This window comes from Aegilops tauschii, chromosome 4, assembly GCF_002575655.3.
Source record: "Aegilops tauschii subsp. strangulata cultivar AL8/78 chromosome 4, Aet v6.0, whole genome shotgun sequence".
NCBI classification, from domain to species: domain Eukaryota; kingdom Viridiplantae; phylum Streptophyta; class Magnoliopsida; order Poales; family Poaceae; genus Aegilops; species Aegilops tauschii.
Window position 1 is genome coordinate 330,290,514 of NC_053038.3, and position 15,081 is coordinate 330,305,594.

The window sequence follows — 15,081 nt, forward strand, 5'->3', positions numbered from 1 at the left end:
TATGGGACAGGAACAACTCCTGTCGTGGCTTACAAGGCAATACCGATCGATATACGATTCGGTTGTTACAGAGAGGAGGAGATAGCTACGAGGGAGAGGGAGAAGATAGAGTTTGTTGAGATTACAATAGATGATTCTATCTCTATTTCTAACACCCTCCCTTAATCTCAACTATCCTATATTAAGATTCCTCTTGAACTCCTCAAATGGTTTGATAGACAATGCCTTAGTGAAGCCATCTGCTACTTGATCTTTGGAGGGAATAAATCTGATGTCCAATTTCTTCTCTGCAACCCTTTCTCTCACAAAATGAAAATCAATTTCAATGTGTTTAGTTCTACCATGAAACACTGGGTTAGCAGAGAGATAGGTGGCTCCCAAATTATCATACCATAAGCATGAAATGCGGTGTTGCTTAACACCCAACTCATTAAGTAATGATCCCACCCAAATGATCTCAGCAGTTGCATTGGCTAGTGACTTATATTCAGCCTCCGTACTTGACCTTGACACTGTAGCCTGTTTCCTGGCACTCCAAGAAATAAGATTAGGACAAAAGAATATTGCAAATCCTCCAGTTGACCTCCTGTCATCACAGCATCCTGTCCAGTCAGCATCAGAAAAGGCACTAACAAGAGTGGAGCTGGAACGTTTAAACTAGAGTCCTAGGCTTACAATGTATTTTATATATCGTATAATTCTTTTAACAACTGTCCAGTGTACAGTAGTAGGTGCATGTAGATACTGACAAACCTTGTTAACAGCAAATGATATATCTGGTCTTGTCAGTGTCAAGTACTGTAAGGCACCCACAACACTCCTATACCTTGTGATCTCTTCTTCCTTTAGAGGCTCCCCTTCAAAGGCTGACAGTTTTTCTGAAGAGGACAATGGTGTAGGTGAAGGCTTACAATCCTTCATCCTCATGCGAGTCAGAAGCTTAGTAGCATATTTTTACTGATTCATTACTATGCCATCTGGAATCTTCTTCACCTCAATGCCCAGGAAGAAGTGTAGATCACCAAGATCTTTCAAGGCAAACTCTGAACTTAAATCATGAAGTAGAGCATTAGTAGCACTTGGTGAAGAACTGGCAACTATAATATCATCAACATATATCAAAACAAATATGACTGTGTTTGCCTTATTATAGATGAAGAGTGATGTGTCAGCTTTAGATGCAACAAATCCAAGACACCTTAGCTGAGAGCTTAGCCTTGAATACCATGCTCTTGGTGCCTGTTTTAGGCCATAAAGAGCCTTATCAAGCTTACACACATAGTGGGGTGTTTTCTTGTTTTCATACCCAGGTGGTTGTCGCATGTAAACCTCCTCTTCTAGAACACCATGCAAAAACGCGTTATGTACATCTAGCTGCCTCAAGCTCCATCCCCTAGAAACAGCAATAGCTAACATAAGCCTAATAGTTGCAGCTTTAACAACGGGACTAAATGTGTCCTCATAATCCATACCATAACGCTATTTAAAACCTTTTGCGACTAGACATGCCTTGTACCTGTCAATCGAGCCATCTGCCTTTTTCTTGATTCTATATACCCACTTACAGTTAATAACATTTTTACCTCGCTGCTCAGGTACAAGGTGCCACGTTTTATTTTTCATGAGTGCAGAGTACTCTTCATCCATTGCATTTTTCCACCTGCATCTTCCAATCTAGTTGGCTCTCCTGCAACACATAACATGTCATAGCGTATAGTACCATCTGTTCTAATTTATGTTTTATACCTTTTTGAAGACGAGTTGTGACGCGCGAGGCTGGCACCGGCTGTGGCTGAACAGGCGACCGTGCCACAGAAGATCCAGATGATGCACCAGATTCTATGGATCCACTTTGCATAGCTGATCCGGACCCTGATTCTGTAGCCTCCTGTGTGCTCGCGCTGGTACTGGTGGACTCTGGTGCCGCAGCCCTGCGCGATGCAGAAGATCCCATAGGCGTCATTGTTGCCTGATCCGCACGCATGGGCTGCCGCAATCCCGAGCCGACCGTGTGCGATCCCGAGCCGACCGTCTCAGGCTGGAGACCGGTCGCGGTGGGCCACCCGCACGTGGGACGCTGAGCCGGCCCACTGCCTGGCGACGTGGCGTGCTGGCACTGGCCTCTGACGGGTGCACGATCCAGAGTTGATCGCAGCGCGCGATCCAAGGACGCCTGGCGCTGCGGCGTCGCAGGTTGCTCCAGATCAACCTCGTAGTCTGCGCCTGCCTCTTCTTCCTCCAACACATGCAATATGGGGCCATTTTGTGCCAAATCTTGATTATTTTGAGCACCGTTTTCTCCTGCGTTTTCTCCATGACCCTGCATAGGAATAGATGCACCACTAGAACTGGTTGAAGTGTCATATTGGTCAGTACAATCGTCGCCCCCTTGCTCAAAATTCCGAAGGTTTGGGGGAAGAAGAAAGATTTCTTTCTTAAGAATGGCTCCAGCGTTAGGATGAAGAGATGCAAAAGGGAAAATGGACTCATCGAAAACGACATCACGGGATATATAAACTCTGCCAGTAGAGACATCTAGGCATTTTACTCCTTTGTGAATAGGACTATATCCCAAGAAAACACATCGTTTGGAACGGAAAGCAAGCTTGCGCGAGTTATATGGCCGTAGGTTAGGCCAGCATGCACAACCAAAGACACGCAAAGACTTGTAATCTGGACTAGTGCCAAAAAGACGTGTGATAGGGGTCTCAAATTTGATGACTTTGCTAGGGAGCAAGTTGATGAGATATGTGGCAGTTAAGAATGCTTCATCTCAGAATTTTAGTGGCATAGATGCATTTGCGAGTAGAGCTAGGCCTACTTCAACAACATGACGATGTTTTCTTTTTGCAGAACCATTCTGCTGGTGCGCATGTGGACATGCAACATGATGAGAAATACCAAGTTGCTGAAAGAAGGAATTCAGTCTCCTGTATTCACCTCCCCAGTCGGTTTGCATGGCAATGATCTTAGTGTCTAGTTTTCTTTCAACAAGATTTTTAAAGTTTGTGAAAACTTGAAACACTTCAGACTGTTTCTTAAGAAGATAGATCCATGTAAACTTGCTATAATCATCAATAAAGCTTACATAGTATGAGTATCTACCGACTGAAGTAGGAGCTGGCCCCCAAACATCTGAGAAAACTAGTTGCAAGGGTGCAGTAGATATGCTAGTAGATACAGGGTATGGAAGTTGATGGCTTTGGCCTGTTGACATGGATCACAAACCGACTCACTTATCTCATGAGAAAAGGGGAGTTTATTCTTGCTAAGAACAAATTTAACAATGACTGATGAAGGGTGACCTAATCTACTATGCCACTTGGATGATGAAGGCTTCATAGCGACAAACGATTGTTTATTCGATGATGATGACGAAGATATAAGTGGGTAGAGACCTCCCACGCACTTGCCCCTAAGCAGGATTCTCCTCGTGTCCAAGTCCTTTACCAAAAAGAAATAAGGGTAAAATTCAATAAGGACACGATTATCTAAAGTAAATCGATGAACAGAGAGAAGATTTTGTGAGGCTTCAGGGACATGAAGAACTTTGTTTAGATGCAAGGTTTTTTAGGGGTTTTAATGATTGAATGACCAATGTGAGCAACTTTCATACCAGAACCGCTTGCGGTGTGCACTTGATCATGTCCATGGTACTTCTCCTTGAACGTCAACTTGTCCAGCTCGCCGGTGATGTGATGTGAAGCACCAGTATCTGCATACCAGTTCGTGTCGACGCCATAGGAGTCGGTGACCATGTTTGCACTCTTCTCCTCGGGTTCATCTTCATCATACCTATGCCCACAATCACGAGCACCTCCTGGATGATGCCTGTAGCAGATTTGACATTCTGGATAGTCGTGTGCTTGCTGCTGTCGTTGTTGCTATGGGCGACCGCGGCCACCTCTGCCGCCGCAGTGGCCACCAGATGGAGTCGGGGAAGGACGCCTGCCTCGGCCGCGTCCCCTGCTGTTGCCGCGCCCGCGGCCCCTGTAGGCCAAGTTTGCAGAGGATTTGAAACCCCCATTAGGGCCATCGCCAAGCATCTCGACTCGCTGGTCGAACGCCGCGATCTGAGCGAACAGGTCGTCAACTTTGATCTGGCTTTTGATTGCGCCAATAGCTGCCACAACAGGATCATAGTCTCTGTCGAGGCCGACGAGGACATAATCCACCATCTCTGGATCCGAGACGGGGCGTCCTGCCGCTGCGAGCTCGTCCCCCAGGTTCTTCATCCTGGAGATATAGGCGCTGCTGGACATGGAACCCTTCTTCATGTTGGTGATGGCAATCCGCAGATTGGTGATGCGGGATTGGGATTGCGAGGAGAACAAGGTGGTGATGGCAGTCCAGAGATCAAAGGTTGTCTCCTTGCTCGCAACTTGGGCGAGGACTCCATTGACAGAGAGTTCAGAAGATGACTCAGAACCTGCTGATCCTTTGATATCCACTATGCATACAGCGGATTGGGCTCCGTGGTGACGGTTTTGTCCGTCTGCTCTCGCTGCACCGTCTTCGGTGGCGCGGCATCTGATCCGTCCAAGAGGCCGGTGACCTGCGCTCCTCGCAGGCCCGGCATGACCTGTGCCTTCCACAGGATGTAGTTGGTTTTGGTGAGTTTCTCGGATGGTAGGTGTCGTGGAATTGTCACGTCAGATGTCCTAGTGTAAGGACTTAGTCGTGAGGCCAATGCATCTATGCGGTAGCTTGAGAGGGGTTGGGCGGAATCGAGAGACGCAACACAAGACAAGGATTTAGACAGCTTCGGGCCCCGTGAAACATCATCCGGTAATAGCCCTACATGCTGTTTGTGGTTAGGTCTCATTATGATCATGAGAGAGTCGCCGGCTTGGCCGGCTCTTTGTGTCTAGCCCTAGAGATTGTTTCTTGTTGCCTGTCCCTCTTTGGGGTGCCCTGCCCCTCCTTATATAAGTTAGAGGGGCGGGTTACATGCGGAGTCCTAGTAGGACTAGGACTAGTCTATCTTTTCTTACAAGTTGAATACAAGTCCGGGTCTTGCTTCCTCGTAAAGGAAATATTCGTCATCCCTTTCTCCTTAAGCCGGCCCACCAGAGTATAAGCCAGCCTGCTGGGCCTTGGGCCTTGCCGTCCGCCTGATCCGCCGTTAGGGTTATCAGTAAGTCACCAAATACTCGCCGGGTCTCTGTGAGCCGCCAAGTCCGGCCGGGTCATACTTCCGGCCGGGTCATACCGCGTGGTATATCCCCGACATTAGCCCCCAGTTTAATCTGGATTTATCCGTGTTAAACTGATCCTGTAAAATAAACACAAGAACACACTTCATAGGTTGTGTTCCGGGTTAAATATTTTCCTGAACCAGCACCTGATCATCTTTAAGTCCTTGTCATTTCCTTGTTGATATGTATATGTCCATGATCTCATAGTAAATCTTCATTAGCAGATATGTTTCAACTTTGTCAATGCAAAAAATCCAGATACTTCTTTTGAAAAGTCCGGGTCAATAAGCCAGCTTCAGAGTCAATTTGCTTGCATTGGTCTCTTGTAGAGAAATATTGTGAAGAATAATCCACTTGAGTCGGCTTTCAAAGCGCCGGCTTAAGAAATATTGGTCTTGAAATACTCATCTGATATTCAGCCGGTTTAAAGATGTAGAACTTGCCGGTTTAATATTACCAAAATTGCCGGTTTGTAAATATTGATGGCACCGAGTCATAATTGTTGCCGACGCCGGGTCATAATTGTTGATGACGCCGGGCTATGATTGTTGCAGACACCAGGTCATAATGATTGGTGACGCCGGGTCAATCTGATTTACTCAAAACTGAGAATTCGAAAGTATTTCTCCTTATATCCGTGTTACCTGTAGCCCCCAAGTGACGGGTTGTCATGCTTGCATCAACCTGGGACTTGTAATTGTCTTATTCTCACAAAACTTCAACCGGTGTAGCCTCCAAGGGCCGGGTCATTATGCAATAATGAGCAGGGACTTTGTAGATGTAGACTTGAGCAGCAACATGTAGCCCCCAAGGGCCGGCTCAGTAAGATAATATTGAGCTGGGACTTTATATATATTTCCTTGAAAAGAATACCATATGCTGTAATCCTCTCCATGGGGCCCGAACCCACGTCCATAAGGTTAATAGCTTTGTACTCTTCCAACTGAGTAGTGGACCTTTCAATATAATGGATTTAAACTTGTGTACCTTGAATTGTTGACAAGAGCAACTGGTAGCCCCCAAGGGCCGGCTCATTACAATGTGATGAGTCGGGTCTTCAATAAGGCCAGTAAAAATGACTTTGCATTAGCCCCAAGTGCCATGGTGCATGCTGGCAGTGACATGGGACTTGCATATTTGATGTAATCTCAACTTTGAATAATGTAGCCCCCAAGTGTCGGGTCGTAAGCCTGCAGCGACTCGGGACTATTCCTTCCATTGTAGAATAAATTATATCCATTGATAAAATAATAGCCATTGCGCCAAAGCGACTTTGAATACCTCATCTGTTGATAAGTAAACCCGGAGTTTAAATACCCGGCGGCTCTTGGCCGATGACGATTTAATACGCCTCCATTGTAAACCGGAATTTTTATAACCCGACGGCTTATAGCCTTTGAGAAAATCAAGAATTGATAACCCTTTTGAGACACCAATTTCAATCTTTGATGATGGGCTTGAACTTAATCATTTATGTAAGTCATATCTCTGTAAATCCTGCACAGAGTTTAAACAACATATGCCCTGGCGACTTAACGTTAAAAGCCAGGGCGGGTAACCACCCAAATGTAGTCTTATCCTGCACACAAGTAGATCACAAGATCCCTTGGCGGTTTACCGCAGGGTGGGTCATAATATCTCACATATAACCACTGTGATATTGAATTTGTACTGCCGGTTTACATGACCTATGCAGTAAGGGTGATAACCCAATCCTTAGAAGCCAATGCTTCCACATAGATGATGATTGTCATAAGCTGGCGATTTATCATTGAAAATCAAGCCGGGTTAAATAACAACCACTCATATACACTTTAGATATGAAAAAGAGCTTCAAATAAAATCCAAAAATTATTTGCAAAAAGAGACTTCAAAAATTTTGAGGCTTCTGATTCGAATACGATCAGAAAACTGTCCCAAAGGGGTTAAGCTAAGATTTGAATACGGTCATATAGCCCCCAGTGGCTTTGGCGTTGCCGATCAAGAGGGTACCGACAACTATGTTCTCTTTGGTTCGCATATGACCTATGTTTGAACAGGAAGCCCCCAAATGACCTTGAGAATTGTTTAACGACGCTGATTCGAATACGATCCACGTCGGTTCCCAAAAGGGGTTGAGCTACGATTCGAATACGATCAAGAAGCCCCCTAGTGAGCTCGGCAGTGTGCCAATCAAAAGGATACCGACAGCTATGTTCTCTTTGGTTCGAATACGACCTATGTTTGAACAGGAAGCCCCCTAGTGATCATGAGAATATTTAAAGACTCTGATTCGAATACGATCAGGGTCACACCTAAAGGGTTAAGCTAAATTCGAATACGATCAGCTCCCAATGGTCATTAAAGCAGGGTACCTATGTTTGGGTTGTGCTTTATAACAGACTCTTTTTGGTCCCTTTAATTTTTCCTGAGAACTCAAACTTTTGCGAGAGATAAATTCTTTTTGAACCGGAAAACCGGATATTGAGAGTTTCAAAGCTTTGTGATAAACAAATTTACCTTAAACCGGATTTTGAACCGGATTTGAGAGCTTCAAAACTTTGTGGCAGATAAATTTCCCTTGAACTGGATTTTAAACCGGATATTTAAGAGCTTCAGTGCTTTGTGGGAGATGTCAAGTCTCTTGAGCCGGATCTAAACCGGAATCCTTCTTTTTAAGCCGGAAATTTTCTGACGGCCTTTAAACCTTTTACCAATATGGCGGTAGCCTCCGGGATCGGGTTATTTTCCCCTCCAATGACCCGGAGTTCTTGAATGCATTGAAACCGACCAATGTTGCCGAGTCATATCATTGTAGCCCCCGAGTCTCAAGACGACTCGAGGAGTTGGCTTTGAGATTCTCCATATTGATCATAGCATAAGGTGTATATCATTGGTATTGATAGCGCGATGTGAATCCACAGAAGGTTGAAGTGACTGCGACGGGTTATAAATGATCCCATATGAGCCGTGTCAGCAACTCGGCTAATGGTTCCTTCCAACTGGATGTTTTGAAGTTAACCAAACTGTAGTGGCGGCGACCTGTGCGCCTGCCCATTGAACCATCCAGTGCAGACGGCGGCTGATAATACATGATAATTCGCCTCCAATTTGTTGAAAGAAAACCGGGCTTCCCAAGCAGTGACTCGCTCATATTCAATAAACAGCTCATGCATACAGGTGCGGCCCAGTGTGTTTATATAGACCAACCCGCGAGAGACGGATGGTAAAGACGACCGTTGCATCAGAGGCGACACAGACTGATGATCCGGCCGTGGTGTTGTAAGCCGGTCCGGACGGGCGAATCGATCGCCGGCGCGGTAAGCCGCGCGGATGGGCGAGTCAACCACGTTGTGTTGATGTAGTGAACAATTGTCCTATATCAAAAACCTCGCAAGCCAGAGTAATTGCTCTTTTTAAAGAAAACAATATATAATATATAAAAATTTACTGGATTGATTTCACCTGATATGTCAGGCCAGAAATTATCCACCGCGGAGTTGATGATCATCACGGTGAAGCTGAAACCAACCACGGCCGAGTCGGCCGCGGGAGCAGACAGATGAGCCGGCCGCGGCGTTATAAGCCGGTGCGGTCGGGCGAGTCAATTGCAGGAGCGGCAAGCGACGCGGACGCCGAGTCGGCCGCGGGGGCGGACGGGTAAGTTGTCCGTCACATTGTAAGCCGGCCGCAGACGTGTGAGCCGGCCGCGAGGGTGGACGGGCAGGTCGTCCATGGCACTGTAAGGCGGCGCGGATGGGCGAGTCGGCTGGCGCGTTGATGTAGACCGGATCGCAGGGGCGGCGGCTTGCGCCACCTGTAAAGGCATCGGCGGCTCCATGCGCGATCGTGGAGATGGCAACTGGTAGCCCAAGGTGCGGCAATTGTCCTGTATAAACAATATCGCAGACCAAGTAATTGTTTTTTGACAAAAACAATATATGCTAAAAAATAGGTTTAGATGGATAGCACTTGATTCGTTTAAAAGGCCGAACATAACCCGCCATGAAGTTGATGATCCCTAGGTGAAATTAAAATCATTCACGGGTGAGTCGGCCGCGGGAGCAGACCGATGAGCCCGCCGCGGCATTGTAAGCCAGCGCGGACAGGCGAAGTAATCGCAGGCGCGGTAAGCCGCGCAGAGGGGCGAGTCAATCGCGTCGTGTTGATGTGAATTGGGCTGCGGGGGCGGCGGCTTGCACACGCCCGTGGAGCAGCATGGAACGGACAAACATCAGTGCACGATGATGTTGGCGTGCGCTCCATATCCACGGTATACCAACCCCTGGTATTTTTGTCAGATAAACGTGTACACTGATGCTAGATAATGCTTGGTGCGCGTCCTGATGATTTTTCCGATGTACGTGGCACTAATGGTCTTCATGTAGTACTTTTATGAGAAGTACTAGTGGACTTTGGATTTGTTTCTCCACGTGAGCTGCAGCCTTTGACAGCATGCTGCTGCCCCACGTGGCCTTCCTTGTAAAATTTGTCTGAACACGTGTGGCTGTGTAGATTCGTTGACTGCCCAACCTCATGTAGCAGATCCCTAGCCGACGCTGATCGGGGCGGTGGTGAATTTTTTTCTTTTTCAAGCTTTCGATGGCTTACACCTATACGTGCGTGCGCCGAACGGGGCTAGCGAGCGCAGCTCTTGGTGCTGCCCCAACCACATATTCGCATGTAGTGGTAACTTGTGGATGTACGGCTGCAGGCGAAAACCTTCCTGGAACTTGATCCGGCAATAACAACTTGTGGACGTACAGCTGCGGTCTTCCGATCAGGGGGAGCGAACCCACGACCAGTAAAAAGTGACGTGACACAGTAGCTAACCTTGAAGGCTTGCGCGCGGCTTATCCGAGTTGGAATCTCATCTGCTCAGATCTGACCGGCCGGTTCCCTTTGCTTTGGTAGTACCATAATTATTGGGTTTGATGCAAACAACGATGTATCCTTGTAATATGTCCTCGGGACTTGATACGAGCTGTAGCAGCGACAACGGCTGCCCCGCGACCGTAGTGTGATGATTTATGGCAGATTCCAATCCGGTCTCGACGGTAGAAAAAACGATCTGTCCTCAGATTCGACGGGTCGCCAGAGACGGTAGCGGCGGCGAATAAACCCTAAAATTCTTTTCGTCTCTGATGGAACTCACATATGTCATCTCCAAATTTAACCATAATCTGATTTCCCAAACGACCAATTTGCCGGCTCTCCCATGGTTGTCCGGCGGCTCACACGATCATACCGTACCGGCTCTTCTTCATCCGATCAATCACGAGTTTCTCGATCCCTGATAGATCCCTCCAAGAACTCAACACCATCCTGCGCAGGCCCCACGGTGGGCGCCAACTGTCGTGGAATTGTCACGGCAGATGTCCTAGTGTAAGGACTTAGTCGTGAGGCCAACGCATCTATGCGGTAGCTTGAGAGGGGTTGGGCGGAATCGAGAGACGCAACAGAAGACAAGGATTTAGACAGCTTCGGGCCCCGGGAAACATCATCTGGTAATAGCCCTACATGCTGTTTGTGGTTAGGTCTCATTATGATCATGAGAGAGTCGCCGGCTTGGCCGGCTCTTTGTGTCTAGCCCTAGAGATTGTTTCTTGTTGCCTGTCCCTCTTTGGGGTGCCCTGCCCCTCCTTATATAAGTTAGAGGGGCGGGTTACATGCGGAGTCCTAGTAGGACTAGGACTAGTCTATCTTTTCTTACAAGTTGAATACAAGTCCGGGTCTTGCTTCCTCGTAAAGGAAATATTCGTCATCCCTTTCTCCTTAAGCCGGCCCACCAGAGTATAAGCCAGCCTGCTGGGCCTTGGGCCTTGCCGTCCGCCTGATCCGCCGTTGGGGTTATCAGTAAGTCACCAAATACTCGCCGGGTCTCTGTGAGCCGCCAAGTCCGGCCGGGTCATACTTCTGGCCGGGTCATACCGCGTGGTATATCCCCGACAGTAGGGCTCCAAGGTTGAGGGTGACGATGGATGAGGACGACATGGCAATGGCGAGGGTGATCGGGGAAGAAAGCTTTTGGCTAGATCGATGGGAAGAGGATGGCTCTGATACCATGTTAATTAGACGGAAGCGCTCCTACTCCTTGATGAGGAGCCACGTTGGTTTATATTGATATGAGACAGGAACAGCCCCTGTCGTGGCTTACAAGGCAATACCAATCGATATTCGATTCGGTTGTTACAGAGAGGAGGAGATAGCTACGAGAGAGAGGGAGAAGATAGAGTTTGTTGAGATTACAATAGATGATTCTATCTCTATTTCTAACAGTGGGGAACTGAGGATGACGATGGCTTAGGCCTTGGAAACGCAATGCTATAACCAGACCATCGAGCTGGACGCAGCTTGCCTGAGCAAGGACGAGGAGGCGCTCGCTTCTGCTTGCTTGTTTTTTTCCAACATATGGGATATACATGTATTATAAGGAAAGCCAGAGTGTCTCTAGGTTTATTTTCACGCTGCGTGTATTAGGGATGAGATGACGTAATAAGTTGGTATTCTTGATTTATCTTTTGGCAGTAAAAAAGGGGCGTGGGAGAGGGCAATTGATGGGAGCCGTGCGATGCCAAAGGAACAGCGTGGAGCACCGATGGGAGCAGGGAGACGGGAGCAGGCAAGCCCCGTCCGTTCTTCATGACGCCGTACACCCCACCAACATCCCCTACCGATCTAGGGTTAGTGCAGTGCTGACGGGAAACACCCCCACCGCTACTCTCTGCCATCACCGGCCACCGTCACTATGGCTGGCATCGGGAGCTCAAGGAGAAGGTAGGACTACCGCGAATCATCTAACCTACTCGATCCAGAGGATTCAACAATGGTATCAGCCAGATTGGGTTAGATTTTCTCGGTTGAAAAGAAATCACAGAAAGTTTTCTCCTCCCCAAAGAACCCAAAAGAAGGGCAGAGAAATCTCACAGAAAAGAGGGCCGCCGCACCGGCCACGCCGTTCCTCTCGATCTCGATGCGCATCGGCAAGCCAAGGCATCGAGAAGAAGAACACCACCCCCTTTTGGGGGCAAAGAGACCAGGCGGTCGCCGAAACAGGGCGCCGCCGCTGAACCACTGGACGGCAGTGCGCCCATCTACGGGTGCATGCACACGCCGGCAAAGGGGCCAGAGGGGCGCCATTCTTCTCTGAATCTCCACTACTCGAAGCCTTATATGGTGGTGGAGGGAGAAAAAGCGGAAAAGAAGAGGGAAAGAATGAATCGCGGCGCGGTGGCCGTCACTGGCGACTGCGCGCGGCGCGGTGGCCCAACAACCCGTACAGAGGCCGCCGTCACGAGCGAGAGGGAGAGGTGAGGGGGAGCAGAGGAGGCGCAGCCGTTGCTCTCTCTCTCTCTCTCTCTCTGCCAAAAGAAAGAAAGGGGAAGGAAAGGAGCACGTGCGGCGCGACGCGGTGGCCGTCGACACCGTCGCCGGCGACCGGCACGACGCGGCAGCCAAGCGGCCGGAGAGAGCCACGTGCGAGACGAATGAGAGAGAAAGGTGAAGCGGCGCGTGCGGGGAGAAAATGAGCGAGGGTCTCGCTCGGCCTCGTCGCTGCTGGGTTTTTTGATCCAGCGAAAACGGCGGTGGACCGCCCGATCGAGATCAACGGCCACGAGACGAACCCTAGCTCCGCCTGGGCCTGTTGGGCCGAAAGTGGCCGCTGAGGCCAGCGGGCGCTGCCGCGCGAGCTGGGCCGAGGCCGCAGCCGCGGATGGCCCAGGCCAGGAGCTGCGAGGGAGCAGGCCGTTATTCGGCCCAGAGAACTCCAGCATATTTTGTTTTAGGCAAAAAAAATGTAGTGTTGATTCCTTTTTCTATGCATTTTTTCCAACGGAAATTTTTGTTTAGAAAATAGAAAAGTAAACAGAAAAAGTTTCTGAAAATGGAAATAATTTTTTTTAGAAAAAGAATTGTTCATGAATTTTTTACAAAGCAAATAGTAAAGTTCATGAATTTTTATTTGGTCAAAGAAAAGTTTCTGTAAAGGACAAAAAGTTCATGATTTTTTTTCATGTTTTCCGCTGCAAATACAAAAAAATGCTCTTTTAAAAGTGAATAGAACTAAAGTAAAAGATTAAATTGTTGCTTCTCTAATGAAAATTTTGAACCAAGCGGTTAAAATATCTTAGAGAGTAAAAGAGTACAGAATTGTTTCTGAATAGAATATTGTAAAGTTTCCGCTGCAAAGTAAAAGTTTTATCCTCCAACTAAATTGGAACCAACGGGACAATTTAATTGGAAGAATTGTTCTTAGCAATGTTTTTCCCCTGTGGGTGAAATAAGATGCAGATAGTTTCCGCTATGACAAAAGAAAGATATTTGTTTTAAAGTTAAAATATGGTATTGTTATTTTCTGACCAACATTGATGATAACTGTACTACAATTCTATGAGTCTTATGTTCAAAGCTTAAATCTCTGATAATTTTTATATCAAAGTGATCAATTTTCAGAGAACAGATAAAAATCAAGAAATGCTCTTGAGCTAGAGAAATGTATATTCTTGTTCCCGCTGCAATAAAGTTGATGATGATTATTATTTCTTAGCAAAGTTGTTTAATAGAAATAATATCATCACATTGTTTATGAGTTATATGCACTATTTCCATTTCCGCCCAACGGTGATATGGAATTAATGTAGAAGGATGATGTTTTATTCTAATTCTGCCACAACGGTGATTAAGAATATAAAAAGAAAGTTTTAAAAAGTTTAATGTGCATATTTTTTAACCAGACCAACATAGGGTTATTTTTTATGCTCATTATTGTTGAGTATTGGCTAAGTTTTCTCAGACTAAAAGTTCTCCGTGATTTCATTCGTGAAAGCGAATGGCTGGGTACTTGTGACCCCAAAGATGACCAAGAAAGGTCATAACGTGAGGGAGTATGTTCACTCTAAAGAATGGCTTCAAAAGAAAAGAGATAGATCATTGAGAGTCTTGGTTACGAATGTCTTTCATGTACTCTCCATGAAGAAGATTTTTCAGTCAAAATTATTTGAAATGAAACAAGCAACATGCATGTTTAATTTGACCAACGTCAGATCAAGCATGTGTGTCAAAGAACATTCGGATTTATTTCTAAATTTGATGATTGAATATGCAGTCAAAAGAGCCAATTCTGGCATTTATGTCCCTTACAGGGAATTACCCGCATAGCGGGAAAAGATGATTATGATAAAACCCGCATGGCGGGAAAAGTCTGGGAAAATACATGCGTAACTAGGTAAAGTTGACATAGTATCATGTCAAAAATCCTGTATGGCGGGAGAAATGTAGGCAAAGGACTTATCCTTTATGACAGGAGAAAGATATGATGACTCATGTGCGTTTAATGTGTCCCACTCTGGGAGAAAAGTATGGAGTAGCTATTATGCTTTCCTAGTATCGACCGTACACCTTATGTGTAACGGTCATTAAGCACAAATCCAAAGAGAATAAAAGTTACAGACGAACCTAAAGATAAGAATGATATGCAAGTGTGACTTGCAAAAGTACTAATGATAAAGAACTCTGTTGAGTTTCTGAAATGGAATGAGGAAAAAGTACTCCCATACCAGTTAACAGATAACTTCATTTCATATGAAGTAATCAGATAAATAAAGTAGATAGTCGAAGTTTCCTCAATTCACAAGAGTTATGAATGGTTTTTTGAAATCGTGGCAGAAAAGTTCTTGCCACATTTCGAGGGGGAGAAAGAAATATGAGATAAATTAAGAATGATGAAACTCCTCTATACTTTCGATAATGTGATGCACTGTGACGCTCCCGATTCAATCGTACACTAATCATACATGCAAACGTGTATGATCAAGATCAGGGACTCACGGGAAGATATCACAACACAACTCTAAAAATAAAATAAGTCATACAAGCATCATATTACAAGCCAGGGGCCTCGAGG